Source organism: Macrobrachium nipponense, chromosome 35, assembly GCF_015104395.2.
Source record: "Macrobrachium nipponense isolate FS-2020 chromosome 35, ASM1510439v2, whole genome shotgun sequence".
NCBI classification, from domain to species: domain Eukaryota; kingdom Metazoa; phylum Arthropoda; class Malacostraca; order Decapoda; family Palaemonidae; genus Macrobrachium; species Macrobrachium nipponense.
Window position 1 is genome coordinate 43031813 of NC_061096.1, and position 8251 is coordinate 43040063.

Below are 8251 nucleotides of genomic sequence, written 5' to 3' on the forward strand. Positions count from 1 at the left end.
TTGAATATTACTAGAATATAAGAGTTTTAGCTTACAATTGCATTTTTCGACCATTTCAGTAGAGTCAAAGTTGACGAAGGTTGAAATTTTGGCACTTATCATTATTTATATGAAAATATTTCAAAACTGATAAAAGCTACAATCATAAGTATTTTTTTATTGCATTCTACATGAAATTGTGCACATTTTCATGTATAATACTCCATGTAACGGCTAATTTCATACATTCAACTTACCTGTCAGATATATACATAGCTATCGACTCCGTCGTCCCCGACAGAAATTCAAATTTCGCGGCACTCGCTACAGGTAGGTCAGGTGATCTACCGCCCTGCTCTGGGTAGCAGGACTAGGAACTATTCCCGTTTTCTAATCAGATTCTCTCTGTCGCCGGTAGTATCAACATTGTTGTTACTTCCTCCTGACTGGAATTCTTTTTTCACAACGATTTTGATCATCTTTCGACTGATTTTTTTGGTGACGTACTTGATCGTTGTTTGGCATTCGCTATCGTGGACTGGTTTTTGGACTTCGCTTTGGATTTTCGTGAATATGTCTGATTCTAGTGTTAGCTTCAGAGTGTGTGTGAATGAGGGCTGTAAGGTGAGGATTCCGAAAGCTTCGGTAGATCCTCACACTACATGTAGTGGTTGTAGAAAGGTTGAATGCTCAATTGAGAAAACGTGTAACGAGTGTGAGAGATTGAGTGAGCAAGAATGGAAGAATCTGACTTCTTACTTGAAGAAGTTAGAGAAGGATAGAGAGAGGAAGGCGGCTTACAAAAGCCGGAAAATGTCTAGTAGTTCTGTAGCTTCTTCTTCTTCTCGTAATTATGCCCATTCTGTTTCAGCCCGTTCACAAGTTTATCCCTCTGATTCCGCCTCAGAAATAGCGGAACTCAGAGCTTCCCTTCAAAAAATGCAAGAGAAAATGGAAGCATTAGAAGGTAAGAGAAGTGAATGTGGTTTCTCGAGTGATGTTAGTGTCCCCAGTGTAGTGGAGGGGGCGTCTGGTCGTTCCCCTTTGCGACGCTCCGGCCTACGACCTCTTCCAAGCTCCCTGGCCAGAGGAGAAGGAAAGTCGAAAGCCTTACGGGGGTCGTGGGGAATCCCCAACGATCAGGCGTTCCCTTCGGCAGAATCGTATACATCTCAGTCTGCCAGGGACAGCTATAGAAAAAGCGTCCTTCGTGAGTGCTTTTCATCTTCTAGTTCGCCTTCTCCGAGAAGAGGATGGAAGGAATCGAAGCTTTCACGTCCGCTAAAAAGGAACTGGAAAGAACCTGAGCTTAATTCTAGCCCCGAGCGCTTCTCTGAAGAGGAGGCGCCTTCGGTAATCAAGAAAGCTAGAAAGGATTTAGATCCTTGGAAGGGAAAAGACTCTCGAGCGCCTTCCAGATCTCCTTCTCCTGATTCGAATGAGCCTTCGACCAGGAGAATTTTGATGAATGTACAGGAGCAAATAGCGTCTTTGGTAGGAGTACTTTCTAAGGAGCCTACTCGTAAAAAGGATGACAGGCTTCCTATTAAGAGATCCAAATACCGATCTCCTGTCGGGCGCGACGAACCCTCCAGGGGAGTTGTCGCACAAGCAGCCATCTCTGGGGGGAGCGGTGCGTTAGGCAGGCGAGAGTGGAAAGGAAGTAACTCCTACCAAGCGTCAGGCGCCAACTAGGAGCCAGGCGCCAAGTAGGCGCCAAGAGCCAGACTTTACTGTAGATCGTTCTAGGCCCAGATCTTCATCCAAGCAACAAGAAGCCTATTTGGAGAAGAGAGAACTCCTGATAGGAGTATAGCGCCCGCTAGCGCCCAATTATACTTGTTTTATTCGAAAGGCGCATTCCATGAGCAGATACTTCCATACCAAGCATCAGGAGTATTCGGAACTAGATTGCGCCTTCCGTTCGGTCAGGTAGGAGTATTCGGGAAAGAAGATGTACTCCTGCCAAGCGCCTTGTGATTACTACTCTGGCTCGATACTCCTCCGCAGGCGCCAGAGTATTCGGACTTTTTTACTCACTACCAGGCCCAGATAATTCGAAAGCTCGATGCGCGCTACCAGGCGCCGGAGTATTCTGGACTTTTACTCCTACCAGGCGCCAGGAGTATTCGAAGCGCGATGCGCCTACCAAGCGCCAGGAGTATTCTGAGCTTAAATACTCCTAACAAGCGCCAGGAGTATTTGGAGCGAGATGCGCCTTCCAGACGGCAGGAGTATTCGAAGAGTGTAACGACTGTCAGGCGCCAGGAGTATTCCAAACAGGTTACTCCTACCAGGCCTCAGGAGTATTCCTCAGCGAGATACTCCTGCTAAACGCCAGGCGCATTCTCCTCGTGAAGAGCTTGACATCCGACAGGAGTCTAACAGGCGTAGAGCAGTGATACGTGACTCTCCTAATGATAAACGTAAGGAGAGAGTTACTCCTAGCCCATCTCCTTATAGAAGTGCTTCTTCTTCGGAAAGGAAGAAATCGAGAGAGGAGACAGAGGAGGGAAGGGAGCCTTCTCCTTCCGATCCTATTAAATTTAGATGACGTCTCGGAGGACGAAGCTACTAACAGAGAAGGGCTCTCGAATTACAAAGTTCTTTCTGCTCTTCTCTTAGAAGAATATGGAGATGCATTAACTCCAGCCGCTCCTCCTTCTCCTCGCTCTCTATTTTCAAGTACGAAGGCACACAAGTCTTCGTCTTTTTCCTGAAAATGAAGCCGGCCATATCCATGAAAAGGGCCTTACAAGTCGCTGGACTCCTGGATCAAGACTAAGAAGGAGTTAGGAAGGACGATCTTTTTGCATGCCTCCCGCTAAACTAAGGGGCAGGAGAGGCATATGGTACGAAACGGGAGAAAAACATGGATTGTCTCTGCCTGTTTCAGCTGAATCGGACTTCTCCAGTCTCGTGGACTCGTGAGAGACATGCCTTGAATTCAGCAAAAGTAACATGGGGTCTTTCGGAAATGGACCATCTCCTCAAGGGACTTTTTCACACCTTAGAAGTATTTAACTTCCTAGATTGGTCCCTTGGGGTCATTGCTAAGAAGTCCCATGAAAAAGAACAACTAAGCCCTGAAACCTTGCATAGCATCCTTACATGCATAGATAAGGCGGTTCAAGATGGATCGGCAGAAGTGTGCTCCCTCTTTGGTGCGGGAATACTAAGAAGAGACGGTTCATAGTGCCTTTCTCACTAAGGCCGTCTCTCCTTCACAGAGATCTGCCTTGCTGTATGCGCCTCTCAGAGCATTTATTTCCTTCGCAGTTGGTGAGAGACATTGCCCATTCGCTAACTGAGAAAGCCACTCAGGATCTTTTGAGGCAATCCTCAAGGAAGAATAGACCGGTGGCTAGTGAGGAAAAGAAAGCATCTAAGCCAACTCAAACAACAACAGCCCTTTCGAGGAGGCCGGGCCTCAGGCTAGATCCATCGTCAGAAATCAACTGAAAAAAGGGGAAGATCTGCCTTCCGTCCCTTTAAGAAGGGAAAATGAGAAATCTTTCCTCCAGACACCTGTAGGAGCCAGGTTACAATTCTTTGCGGGAGCATGGGAAGACATAGGATCCGATCCTTGGTCAATGTCAGTAATCAAGAAGGGTTATTATATCCCATTCAAGGACAGACCCCCCTTGACAACGTCACCGAGGGAACTGTCAGCCAGATACAAGGACCCTGTTCTGATGGATACTCTTCGTCAAATGGTGGAGCAGATGTGGGACAAAAGAGCAATAGAGCTGGTACTGGATCAAAGCTCCCCGGGGTTTTACAATCGCTTGTTTCTCGTAGCGAAAGCCTCGGGGGGATGAAGACCAGTACTGGATGTAAGTTCGCTGAACAAATTCGTACAACAACAGAAGTTCAGCATGGAAACGTCTGCCTCAGTACTTGCAGCTCTCCGTCAAGGAGATTGGATGGCGTCTCTAGATCTTCAAGACGCATATTTCCACGTCCCCGATTCACCATTCGTCGAGGAAGTACCTTCGTTTCATGTTCGAGAGGGAAGGATCTATCAGTTCAGGGCCCTGTGTTTCGGCCTTTCTACGGCTCCCAAGTCTTCACAGACTTAATGAAAAATGTGTCAAACACCTTCACATGAAAGGGATAAACGTCTCCCTATACCTGGACGACTGGCTCATCAGGGCCAGGTCTCAAAAGCAGTGTCTGGAGGACCTGTCAACAATCCTGGATTTGACGAAGACATTAGGATTAATCGTGAACCTCGAGAAATCCCAGATGGTCCCCATGTCCAGCCGAACGTTAGTCTATCTGGGGATTCAGATGGATTCTCGGGGTTTTCGAGTATTTCCTTCTCAAGAGAGAGTAAGGAAAGGCTGTGCCACAGTATTGAACTTCTTAGAGAAAGAGCGTACTTCAGCGAGGGAATGGTTGAGCCTTCTGGGGACCCTTTCCTCGCTCGAACAGTTCTTTCCTCTAGGAAGACTGCATCTCCGTCCGCTTCAGTACTTCCTGAGAAGCAGTTGGAGTTGGAAGACAGGACAGCTCTCGGACACGTTTCCGATCTCATTAGAAATAAAACAACAGTTAAGGTGGTGGTTGACCCCCTTGGAAGAAAACAGAGGAGTATCCTTAGAAGTTCGGAACCCAAACCTGACATTGTTCTCAGACGCATCGGAGACAGGTTGGGGTGCGACTCTAGGGTCCGAAGAAGTGTCAGGCACCTGGTCGGAAGAGCAGGTGTCATGGCACATAAATTGCAAGGAGCTCTTTGCGATTCACCTCGCATTAAGGAGCTTCGAGCAGATAGTCAGAGACAAAGTAATTCAGATAAACTCCGACAATACGACCGCTCTGGCTTATGTCAAGAAGCAAGGAGGAACTCACTCTTTCGCCCTATACGAACTGGCAAGAGATCTGCTGATGTGGGCAAATCAAAGGAATGTGGTCCTTCTAACGAGATTTGTGCAAGGGGAGAGGAACGTGAGAGCGGACAGACTGAGCAGGAGGTTCCAGGTCCTTCCTACAGAATGGACCCTCCACTCGGAAGTCTGTCAGACCCTTTGGTATCTTTGGGGGAAACCACAGATAGATCTATTCGCCACGTTTCTCTCCAAAAGGATAGACACATTTTGCGCTCTGGTAGAGGATCCAAGGGCCTATGCTATAGACGCCTTTCTCCTGGACTGGTCAGGGCTAGACGTGTACGCTTTTCCCCCATTCAAGATTCTGGGGGAAGTAGTCAGAAAGTTTGTGGCCTCGAAGGGAACCAGAATGACTCTGATAGCCCCATATTGGCCATCCCGAATTTGGTTCACGGAGGTGATGGAGTGGACAGTGGACTTCCCCAGATCTCTTCCAAACAGGATAGATCTGCTCAAACAACCCCACTTCGAGAGGTACCATCAAAATCTACCCGCTCTTGCTCTGACTGCCTTTCGACTATCGAAAGATTGGTCAGAGCGAGAGGGTTTTCTCGCAAGGCGGCAAGCGCAATTGCTAGAGCCCGCAGATCATCTACTAGGCGAGTGTACCAATCGAAGTGGGAAGTTTTCAGAAACTGGTGCAGGTCGAAGAAGCTGTCCTCTTCCAATACCTCTGTAACCGAAATTGCGGATTTCCTTCTTTTCCTGAGGGAAAAGTCACATCTCTCTGTACCAACAATTAAAGGATACAGAAGTATGCTTTCGTCAGTCTTTAGAAACAGAGGCTTAGACTTGACGAATAATAAAGATTTGCACGGACCTCATCCGCTCTTTTGAAACGTCCAAGTCAGTAGAGCCTAGGATTCCGAGCTGGAACTTAGATGTGGTTCTGAAATTTCTATCCTCGGAAAAGTTCGAACCACCTCATACGGCTTCATTCCGTGATATCACTAGAAAGTGTATATTTCTTCTATCTCTGGCTACGGCTAAAAGGGTCAGCGAGTTGCACGCCCTTGAGTCACGAGTTGGTTTCAAAGAAGATTCTGCGATTTGTTCATTCCAGACTCTTTTTCTTGCCAAAAACGAGAACCCTTCGAATCCCTGGCCTAGGAGTTTCGAGGTAAAAGGACTTACTAGCCTAGTAGGCAGAGAAATAGAAAGATCACTTTGTCCAGTTAGAGCACTGAAATTCTATCTGGACAGGAAGAAGCGGTTGGGAGGCTCACAACATGGTCTTTGGTGCTCGGTAAAAGACCCCAAGAGACCTATGTCTAAAAATGCTGTGGCCTTCTTTGTTAGAAGTGTAATTACCGAGGCTCATAAGAACTGCCCAGGTGACTCTTTTAATCTATTAAGAGTAAGAGCTCATGAGGTAAGGGCAATCGCGACATCAATTGCGTTCCAGAGAAATATGTCACTGAAAAATATTTTGGACGCAACCTATTGGAGATGCAACTCAGTATTTGCATCTCATTATTTAAAAGATGTGCGAGTAAACGTATGAGAAATGTTTTTCTTTAGGTCCGTTTGTGTCAGCACAGACGGTTCTGGGTAAAGGAGAGAGCACCGATCCTTAAATTGTGTACGTAACCCTCTTGTCGGATGCGTTCTCGTGTTTCCTGTGCATGGGAGTGTCAGATGTCGCAATAGCGGCCTTCACTTCGCTTCATTTGGAAATCGAGTGACAGCTGACTATTAGAGGGGTACAAAATTTTTTATTTTTGTATGTATGAGTTTCGAGTTTGTGGTTGTTTGCTAAGAGTTTGGGGATGACTCTTGGCAATCTAAGAACTAACACGGGTTAGGATCGGGTGATCGGGATCGGTTGTGTGCTCCTTAAAGATGGCGTGTTGTCATATAAGCGGATTAGCACCCCTTGACAAACGCCAGTTAGGCTCTGCCGAGTAAGTGGATAAGACCCCATCGACAGACCGGCAAGAACTCTTGGCCACAGATCACTATCTCGCTAAGGCTCTTGAGATGAAGCAGACTCCTGGGCAGTAGCCACGAAGTCTTCCATCTAATAAGGTAGGAACTAAGGTTTATTTATACCTACAACATATGTTGTTTACCTGTCTAGTCAGTTAGTTAGCTGTCTCTTGCCCTCCACCAAAGGGTGTCAATCAGCTATGTATATATCTGACAGGTAAGTTGAATGTATGAAGATGATATTGTTATGATACAATAAAGTTTCATACATACTTACCTGGCAGATATATACATAGCTATCGACTCCGTCGTCCCCGACAGAAATTCAAATTTCGCGGCACTCGCTACAGGTAGGTCAGGTGATCTACCGCCCTGCTCTGGGTAGCAGGACTAGGAACTATTCCCGTTTTCTAATCAGATTCTCTCTTCCACCTGTCTCCTGCGGGGAGGCTGGGTGGGTCTTCAATTGTATATATCTGCCAGGTAAGTATGTATGAAACTTTATTGTATCATAACAATATCATTTTAAAATGGTGCAAAAATTATGTCAGTGACGAAATAATTTCTGAGATGTGTCACTGATACTTTTTAGTGCAATGAGAAAGAAATTCGCGCATGCGTAGCAATTGTAAACAAAACAACGCCTTGTTCTGTGAGCTTATAGCATTCCCCAAGGCGCGTGATTCAAAAGTTTTCGGCTGGTAGGCCTATAAGTATTTTTCCGCACATTTTTATAAAAACTTTTATGTCAACGTTTAATACATCCAATTGCCACCCGGGAGACAATTTATCTCGGCGTTTGATACGTCCAATCGGCGTAAGAGGGTTAATTTGAAAATATTAATTATTGAAAAAGTAACTCGATTCTGACTCAAATTCAAGTACCGTATATTTCGGCGTATAAGTCGACCCTTTAGCCCCAAAAAATCATGCCAAAATTAGGGGGTCGACTTATCTAACGGTAACAAAAAGTGACTCTATTATTTTGGCATATTGGTACAGGAATCCAGGCTTTACAGTTGGCTAATAATAATGGCAGCCTTGTTGAAGTAACTATGTATGTAAATACCAGTATTAAAAACATTTCACACTGTAATACGACAATAATAATACATTAGAACATCCATTACTGTAAATAAAATGAAAAAAATCAAAGTAACTTGAAGAAACCCCAATCGCACAGCAAGTGTAAACATTGCGTAGTCATTTGTTGAGAAGGATGCGTTCACTCTGACAGTTTTGTATTTACCGGGGTATTGTTCAAAAACATTTATGGTATGACATCTTTATTTATCACATAAAATAAAATAAAAAAAATTGTATTTAATGGTAAATATGTATTTAAAATCCTTCAAAATTACTTGAGCCATCGTCACTTCAATTAAACAATTCCAACCAACGTTAACTTGAGTGGCAGTTTGTACATACATATATACGTAGGCTGTTAT